Raw genomic sequence first — 10114 nt, 5'->3', positions numbered from 1 at the left:
TCCTGTTGAACCCCCAGCCTTGGTCTTCTTGCACCAAACTGGAAACATTTGGAGCTTGCTTTGGGAACCGACGAGTTAGTCCCACTCCCTTAGCACAAAAGAGGAAGGCCTCCTCATTTGTGCCTGTCGGCATGGCTCCTGGCACCGCTCAACGTGGCGCACATCACCCACGTGATGATGCAGGACGGCATGACCCCGTAGAGCCACACTTGATTAGTCCTCCCCACGACGGCCTCGGGGGCACCCTCGATGCGTGACCTCGTGGGAGGGCTTCGCGTGGCACCTCATGATACTTGCTGACATGCGCCTCGCGAGGGATTTTTCCATGAAGTGCAAAGTTGGGCCACCCAGGGCCCATGGCATGCGTCACATCTGGGGATAAAAGAATACTGGCTTGGGTATCCTAGATCTCACGGGCCCGACAGTAGCACCAGGGCCCGCGACATGCATGATTCTGCTAGTTGGAGGTGAAATTATGCGGGCCCCAACCGCCTACGGGTCAAGAGCGATGCATGGTGCACGATGTGGTGAGGGACACCCTCACTTACCCACGACCCCTCAGAAACTGCCAACACGGACATAAAGTGTCCGCACGATGCGGGACCATCGTTCCTTTTTTCCTTGCCTTACGTCCGTCAAGCAAAGCTGAGGGGTCGCAGGTCAGCCATCCGCCGACTGCTCTACATTGGCAAGGTGACGTGTCCCTTGACTCGTCTTCCTCTGACTTGTTGTTCATTCCTACTTGTTGTAATACCGATGGTGCATGTGAGGACGTTCTCTGCTTCTGAGAAGGGAAAAGAAGTGATGGAAGATGGAGGATGTGCTAGAGGCGGCGAGGGGGCGAGGCTGCCCTCACACGCCCACCACCACGGCCGGGGCGCCTTCCAGGGTGCGGGGCACACTTCGCTCGCTACCCATGCCATCTCACGAAGTCCTGGAAGAATCTAAGCCTACAGACGTGGACGCGAGGGGTGAGAGGCCGCGGGCGTAGTAGGAGGAATGGCACGGCCATTCGGCCACGCCGACCGTGGAACCACACCACCGACGCGGCGTGCGAGTTTATCATGGGGATGGACAACCAGACCCGCACCTGGGTCCGGCTCCTCGACTCCTTTGCAGATGAGATGGCGGAGCACGTGCCCCTGGCCCGCGGCTGTAGCTAGACGACTACTCCAACGGATCTTCCTCGGTGGCGAGAGAGTTCATACCCTCCGACTTCATGTTCTTGAAGCAGGGGTGGAAGTCGTTCGCTCTTGCTCGCGGCTTGAAGGAGGGGCGTATCCTCCATTTCAAGATCGGCGGGGCCTCCACACTCTTCATGAAGATCTTCATGGAAGATGGCAATAGTCTGTGCTGCTGCATGGAGAGAGACAGCAGCGGTGGTGGTATTTCTTCAGACGATGATGGTAGCAGCAGCACTTGCTCCGCAATCAGTGGAGCCGACGACTACGATGACTCCTCAGGCGTCCGCCTCAAGAAGGAAGACTCTGACTAGGCGCAGGCGGCGCTAGAGTCAAAGTCCTGGAGGAGGTGCTGCTATAGCCCAGTCCTTCGTCTTATGCAATAAACCGTGCTAGCCATGCGGGTGTGTCTAAGAAGAATTATTGCCTTCGCACCTTAAGTCTAATGCTGTCTAAAATGAGTTCATTGTTAGCGCTTCTCATTAGGCATGTCCCCTTCTCTATATCGCCTTAATGCTCTACATGAAAGCACAATTTATCGCTAAGGTGGTTTTGGTAATAAATCACAACATATGCATGATATGATATTATCAATGTATATTTCAGAAAAGTTCGAATATGCCTTGTCTAAAGGATTCTGAGGAGTAACACCTTGATGAAGAAAAGTAATAGGATTGACTCAAGATTCAAGCAAGAAGACTCTACATTTTACATTTATGAGAAATCACTTTGAATCCATAGGAAAGCCAATACTATTAAAAAGGGATGAAGTACTATGATGAATTGGTTGCTCAAGTGCTTAGAGATAGCCACCAAAAATATTCACTCATTGTCCCACAAAATCATTGTACAAAGCCAAACCAACAAAATTAGTGCAACCAAATTCTCCCATTCGTCCGTACCGATTTTCCACCACACGGATCCTATGACAAACCCTAATCTCTTGGTACCACCAACTTCCATATCGGTGCCATCGACATGAGTGACCAACTTTATGTTGAGAAAATTCCAATAATCAAAATTTCCGAGATTGGAATCGGTGTCACCAAGGTTTGTAAACTACTCTAGGTCATTGTATCGGTACCACCAAGATTTATATATGGGTCTCACCGAGAATTCAAAAGTTTCCACATTTAGTGTAACTTGGTACCATCGAGATTCATTTTGGTGTCACCGTGTTGGGCAATAATGTTGTAATGGGTGGATTTTGGGGATGCCTATATATACCCCTCCACCTCCTCTCATTCACAGAGGAAGCACTAAGAACACACACCCTCTTGCTAGACCCATTTTTTGAGATAGAGCCACCTATTCATGTGTTGAGATCAAGAGATTCCAATTCAAGCATTCCAAACTTGATCTCTACCCTCTCCAAGTGGCCTTCCACAAAGTCAATCTCTCCTACACATGCCAAATCTGTAAGAGAGTGATTGATTGTTGAGGATACTATCTTTTGAAGCACAAGAGGAACAAGTTCATCGTTCAACCGCATCTATTAGCTTTTGGTGGGTGGTGCCTCCTAAATTGGTTAGGTGTCGCTTGGTAGCCTCCTACTTCGTGTTGTGGAGTCGAACCAAGAAGCTTGTAATGGCAAGGAGATCCCCTACTTAGTGAAGATCTACCACGAGCGAGGCTTGTCTTGTGTGGACGTAAGCCATGGTGGAATACACAAAGCCGCTTCTTTGGTGACCCCTTGTAGGTGGAGCCCACCGTGGACTTTCCTAGCCGTTACCCTCCATGGGATGAAATCTCCACTAACGTGAACGTACGATAGCACCACCTATCGGAACCACGCCAAAAATCGCTGTGTCAACCCTTGCGTTTGATCTTCCTACCGTACACTCTACATTACATTTGCATGTCTTTACTTTCCGCTTCTATACTCTTAGGTATGAAGGAGTAGGGTGAACTTGACTACTCATAATTCCTAAAATTGGCCCACAACTAAAATTGGGAAATGCTAAGTTTTTATTTTGTCGAGTAGTCTAAATAACCCCCCTCTAGACATACTTCAGATCCTACAAGTGGTATGAGAGGTTTGATCTCCATTGCCTTGGTTTCACAACCTAGGAGAGTATGGTGTCTAGGGAGGGAAATTATCACCGTAGAAGCCCATATTCTGATGGTACAAACTTTGCTATTTGGAAGCATAAGATGAAAATGCGTATTCTTGGTCATAATCCTGTCATTTGGGCTGTTGTTCGTGTTGGTGTGCAAGGTGTTTTCTTGGAAGAAGGAAGAGAACTGGATCATGATGCGCCAACGGAATTATTCACTACAAGTAATTTTCCCATTTATGACCAAAAATAATGACCGGAGTCAAATTCGTCATAAATTTATGACCAAATTTTACAAAAGGGTCATGTGATGTTTAAGAAGGTCCAAACCCTATACCACCATGACTATTTCTTCTCAGAAGGTCATAATTCCATTGCACCAAATGGTCATTGAAATGTATAACACTATTTATGTGCTTATTTCATGCCCTACATGACCAATTCAACAAGGTCATAGGGTTGAATAGAGATGGATGGACAAACACCTTATCACTTTTGCCTACATGTCATGTATAATTGTCAATTACGTGTTTGAGCCATAGAGTATAACTACACTAATAGGTGGGACACACATATTGTGTTACAAATGCAAATGACTACGGGGACCCACATTTAACATGTGGGATAACCTAATAGGCTCAAGAACTGACCCACGAGACGATAGGCCCGCATAGGACATGCAACTCATTCTTTCATATACGTGCTTGATACTAGAAATATACATAAATACTTAAAATAAGTTATTTGTTTGATTTATAGACTTTCTTTGAGATACACGTACTTAAAATTCAAATTATATTACATAAGAACTTGGAAATGTATTTCATAATGCCTACATGATGGTAAATACTGAATTGCACACACGTGAGATGATGCTTCCGTGAGTGCAATGTCGAACGTTTTTTGGTTTGTGTTGCAAATTGAAATTTAATCTCTTAATTATATTTTACCCACTTCCAAAATCTACAATTTTAACGGAAGCCAGTTTTGTTTTCATAGAACTCAGAGCTTTATTTTATCAAATTATAATCCGGTCACAAACTGTCATGCAGTTGATGACAAAACTCGGGTCTTTGATCAAGCCAACTCTAGAACTATTGACAAATTCAAGGGATAGAAAAGAAATGATAGTACACTCTACTAAATATGAATTTCTAGCCAAAAAATCACATATTAAATTTTCATAGGATTTGCACCACATAGATTTTTTTCTTTGAGGGCAGAGCCATATAGATGCCACCAAGCTTTAGAAAAGCAAAAGGAGAAGGACACACTGTAGCTACCTTTTTAAGGTCAGTAGTCACCTTGATTTTTTAAGACAAAGTAGCCACCTTGATTGCCTCAGGCGCTCGACAATGCGCGATTTTTTGGTTGCCTGCGGGGTTTATATTTCATTTCCCGTACATTTTTAGCACAGTCGAAAATTTTGGGCCAAGACCCCTTCCCACATGTCCACGCAGCCACAATCCAAATCCTAATCCTCCTATTCTACCTCCCAACACCCCAAAGGCCGAAGCCACCATCTGTTAGGGTTTCTCCTTTAGCGCCGCCGCCGCCAGCACGATCTATAGCCACTGTAATCCATCCTCTTCTCCGCTTGCTGGATAGAGATCTCCATCGACGCTGAAGCACTCTCTTCCAAGCTTCTCGACCTGCCATTGAGCGCAAAATTTCCACAACCGAGGGGCCTCTCCTGCCTCCGAGCCCTCGGCCTCCCCGAGCTGCCTCTCCCGCTGATGAGCGCGGCTTCGCCACCGACTCCCCAAGTTTCTTCTCGCACGTCTGACTGCCTCCCCGAGATGTCGCGACATCACCACTGAAGCCCACCCGCTGCTCCTCTCCTTACCGGAGCATATCTTTGGTACCGACACAACACCGATGCTCTACTTCAGCCACTTTCCATCAGAGGTATCAGTACCACTGTCCCATCCTTCCCTCAGTTCTGCTCATTGGATGATAGGTGTGTGCTGGATGTGGTTTGCTGCGCTGAATGATGCGTGTGCGTGTTGTACGCGGTGCGTGTGTGCATTATGCATGTGTCTGATGTATGTATGTTGCGTGTGTGTTGATTGCTGGAGGTAGAGAGTCCATAGCATTGTACCAAAAGTAGCCTTAGTGTGGTAGTACGAATTAATTTAAAGTTTAGTAATACCTAGTAGAATATTAGTATGTTAGATCTAATACAGAGTAGCGGTTATATATCGTCCATGCATTTCTTAATACAACGGTACTCATGATTGTGAAATCTTTCTCATAAGATGCTGCAAGTATCACCAGTAGAATGATTGTGAAATATTGCAGTATGTATAAAAGATTCTAAAGTATGCATGTAGTTTGAGGTTTCTATGAGAACAATGATTTTTTATGCTTTCTCCATGAGGATTTAACACGTGGAGGATTTTATTCTTTATGCATAAAAGCAGTCAACTTTCTAGGAGTGCTTACCTTTCATTCTTTCATTGTTTTAGGTATGTGGCCTATGAATATGCCAACTTAGATATGTTGAAAAAGAAGATCGATGTCTAGAATTTTGGCGTGCTGCCATTGGAATCAGTGGCTCGGAGGGATCCTATATATTGTTGTAAGCCAAGAAATGAGGTGAACATATATTCTACTTTAAGTGGTGCATACTGGTGTCATTTTTGTTTTAACATCGATGTTGTATCGGCTTGAAAAGACAATTTGTTTCAGTTGTAATATTCTGTTACCTCAGTTTGTCTGAACATAGCAGACCTTATGTTTCCTTCCCAATTGTCATATGGTTTTCTATCATGTCATCTTCTTGGCTGCTGGGAATGTACATTAATCAACTATCACATGGATGACATGCAGATGCATCCGGTGGCGTGGCTCAAGATGATGATGGGCACGAGGAGAGTTATGAGTGCCGAAGGAGTGTTTGGAAGTGTTTTGTTGTGCAAAACATATGTTATATCAGAAGGTTTTATAACGTACCAATTGATGGTTTTCTGCTGTTTTTTGTGAGTTCTCAAGATTAGAGAGATGCTAAGGAGAACAAAACTTTTGTGTGCGGTTTCGGAGAACCATGACTGATTGCTAGCTTAGGTTCCTCTCTTCTAATTTGTCTCTCATCGGATGAACACTATCTAGCTTCATATGCATCCAGCTAGTCTTTGACAACATTGCGATTTTGTTTTTGCACTATTTTTTAGCAACTACCACGCCTAGTGATGAATACTATTGTGCCTGACACTATCTGTCAATGGCCTAAACTGAAATTGCAGGAATCATATAAAATCTACTCCCTCTGTCCCAAAATAAGTGAAACAAATTTAATACTAAGTTAGTTAAAATTTTGTACTAAAGAAGTGACACTTATTTTGGACGGGGGGAGTAGTTCATAAAAATGAGCAATAACGGGACATTTGCTTCTCTAGTTTTTTTGTCTATAAAGTAATTTTGTAGTTGGAAGTTGCATAAAGAACCTTTTGTTTTCAAATGAAGGTGCATGTACTCGTGTGAGATAATTTCTATTGCAAAGATCATACAGATTTGTTACTTCTTATTTCATGCTATATTAGTAGATTACTCAAACGTCGAACTTTTAGAACTTCAGAGATTCCTATCATTTATGTTTGATCACACTCACTAGCTATGAAATCTGCATGCCCGTTTCCATTAGACCACCATTATCTGTAAGATATTTACCTTTAACTACAACCTTGATCTTACAGGTTTGAACTTTGAACAGCAAGAGCAGCACAATGGGAATCGTCATCGTGGTGGACAAAACTGATGTTCCTCATCCCCCTTTCCCTATAAGTTTGAGTCACTCTCATGCATCTTCATGGTAACTATCATAGTTGACTAGTTGCATGTGGATGGTCGATATGAGTGTTGCTGATGTTAGTGTTGTCGTATAATCAGTTGATTTTTTGTCATGTTATTATATCTGTGAAATTTGAACTTATATTGTTACTCATGTTAGATTTTGATTTAGGAAGTAATTATTCTTTTATAGTTTTTCGTTCATTGAAAAAGCACCATTTCATTGAACTAGTTAGAAAGGATTTACTCCCTTCATTCCTAAATATAAGTCTTTTTAAATATATCACTAGGTGACTACATACGGAGCAAAATGGGCGAATCTACACTCTAAAGTATGTCTATGTACATCCGTATGTAGTCACCTAATGGATCTTCTAAAAAGACTTAGTATTTAGGAACGGAGGGAGCAGTTTACAATACTAATATACTAGTGGAGGTGTTATACTTTAATGGGAATGTGTGTGCGCTTTGCTTCTCCCAAGTCTTAGTTGTATAAGTATTAACTAATTTGTGGTAGGTAGTGGATGGTTCTAGCACTTCTAAATTTGTGCACCTCACATTGTTATCGACAATTACCTCTTTAAATAATTACAAGTACATCCTTTTGTGGTCCTTTGAATAATCATCAAATGATCATTATGTACTGAGTGCTCCTTTCATAAGTAAGATTTTTGTTTTCATTTAAGTATTCGAAACTTTGAAATGGATGTTTTTACACTATTGTTGAACTTGCTGATTTTTTTGTATTTAATGCTATATGATAATCTTTTGTTTCTTTACTTTTTATTTGAGGCTTGCTTCTCATCTGTGATCCTTCATGCTCTCAGAAGTTTGGAAGAGGAAGATAATGAAAGCCATATCTAGAATAGCTAGATGATGTAGAGATGTACCTTTTCTTTGATTGGTGTGACTATTGGTATCATTGGTTTGTTTTATTTAGTGTTGAATGTATCAAACTTGTATGTAATATCATATTTGCCTGTGTTGTGATTTCGAATGTTGCTACATGTACTGCATTTATTGTTATAATTGCAAAAAAATGGCTCCATGGAATTGTACCACGCTGGGAAAAGAATAAAGCAATTTCAAAAGTCCATAAGATATCAGCCCTAAAAAAGGGCTAACTGAATCATAATCGAGTATTTTTTATGGCCCAACTGATTTTATAATGAATGCATAAATGGGCTGAACACTTGGCCTTGGCCCATCAACGCACTACATTTGGATTGGGCTCATTTTCATCATTGGACCTGGTGATCCTATGTGGCAGCCACATCATCATGTGTAACTTGTCGTTTCTTCTGCCACGTGGATAACTCCATGTCACACCCTACGTGGCTTAGACACATGGCTAAGGACCAAAATTTTGGTCATGGATTTTATGACTAAAATTTTGGTCAATGATTTCCATGACCAAAACTTTAGAGAAGGTCATGCTTCTTCATTCTTGACGGCCAACTGTTGACCTTCTAAATTTGGTCAAAAGAAGGTCATTAACGCAAAACAGTGACAATTCAGTGACCAAGATGGTGGGTCATGTATGGACATATTTCTTGTAGTGATTGAAGATGTTGCAATATAATGCTCAAGTGGGTGACATCCTATTCAACTACTTGTGACCTAAAGAATTCAACAATATCATCCGCCTTGAGAATGGAAAGGAAATTTGGGATACTTCGGTAGATGTGCATGAAGGTACTGATTCTATGAGGTGTCGGTGTCAAAATTGGCAGATCTCGGGTACAAGGTCTCGAGCTGTGGACCTTGGATCGATGGGTTGTTGGGGACGAAGGAGACAATATTGACCCAGGGTCGACCCCTCTTGAGAAGGTAAAACCCTATGTCTTGCTTGATTATATTGATGGTGTATGAGGATTACATAGTTGATCTAGCTCGAGATCGTATGAGATAAAACCGTAGATGAATCAACTTGCCTATGCGGATGAAACCATTTGGTTTCTATAGACAACAAGGGTCCCTAGGGTTACATACAACCGACCTCCAATCGGGGATGGATGCGCCGATCTAGCATACTCAACTTGGACGACACGCCAGTCTTCCGAGCTTTCTTGTGTGTCCACGCGGTCGTCACGTAGTCACGTGTTCAATAATGCAGCCCATTAGGTCGTCTTGTGAGAAATATCCCATCCGTACTAGGACCCTTTAATCCGGGACTCCCTTAGTAACCCCCGAACTAGCATCCAACATTGATGTGTATGGCCTTCGGAATCTCCTTGTATCTAGAGTAATAGGCTTGCGAGGTGAGTTCCCTTCATGTTCGGCTGGTTTAAACTTGGTCGCTTCGGGACGACGTGCTTTTAATAGAGGGGCGACTTATTAAGAAGGCTAAGAATCCCAAGTATGAATAGTTCCTCATGTCACAACCTTTGTGAAGAAAGGTCGCGATAACCAATTATGTGGAAAACTCGATTCGCAATTCGAGGCCACTCTCTCACGGGCACGTCTTGTCAATGAGGCAATTCACTAGCACAGTTGATTCAGGAACTGGCAGGGCCTGCAATGCAATAAACGGGAACCCTTGGCCTTGTGTCCCCTCCATTAAAGGGAAAAAGATCCACAAAGCCGCCACAGGAATTAAGGATTCGACCCCTCCCATTCTAGCTTCCAAGTTCCCATATCCATTTCTCTTTTCTGTCCTCCTCCAGCCGTCCTCCCCCAAACTCATCCATGGCTGGCTCAGGATCTCACGGCAAGTGGGACGTCTCATGCATCTCGTACTAGGACATCCGGGAGGTGAAGGATTCCATCTATATTTCGCCGGATATTGACCACCATGCGTCGGAGGAAGGCCAGGTGGTGCCTACTCCATGGTCAGGTGAAAGAGTAGTGTTCATCCACCACTTCACGTGGGGACTAAGCTTCTCACTCCACCCCTTCGTCACCGGCCTGATGTTCTACTACGGATTAGGTTTTCATGATCTTCGCCCGAACTTATTCTTGTACATTTGTTCCTTCATCACCCTTTGTGAGGCCTTCCTGCGGGTTCATCAAGACTTTCAACGTCAAGCCAAAGTAAGTCAGCGCACAACACGCTGACTATGGAGGAACCGTGATTAGCAAGCTGCC

At 43.3% G+C, this 10114-nt stretch overlaps 1 long non-coding RNA gene across 1 annotated transcript; it reads left to right on the top strand.

The window, feature by feature from the left end:
• The first annotated feature begins 4672 nt into the window (after positions 1–4672).
• Positions 4673–8024, top strand: LOC123448593. The gene is made up of 5 exons (XR_006631848.1): positions 4673–5146; positions 5707–5836; positions 6071–6179; positions 6934–7049; positions 7820–8024. It is a non-coding gene; the product is annotated as an uncharacterized LOC123448593 (long non-coding RNA).
• Positions 8025–10114: the final 2090 nt, after the last annotated feature.

The sequence above is a fragment of the Hordeum vulgare genome, chromosome 4H, assembly GCF_904849725.1.
Source record: "Hordeum vulgare subsp. vulgare chromosome 4H, MorexV3_pseudomolecules_assembly, whole genome shotgun sequence".
Taxonomy (NCBI): Eukaryota; Viridiplantae; Streptophyta; class Magnoliopsida; order Poales; family Poaceae; genus Hordeum; species Hordeum vulgare.
This window is presented reverse-complemented; position numbering and strand designations above follow the sequence as displayed.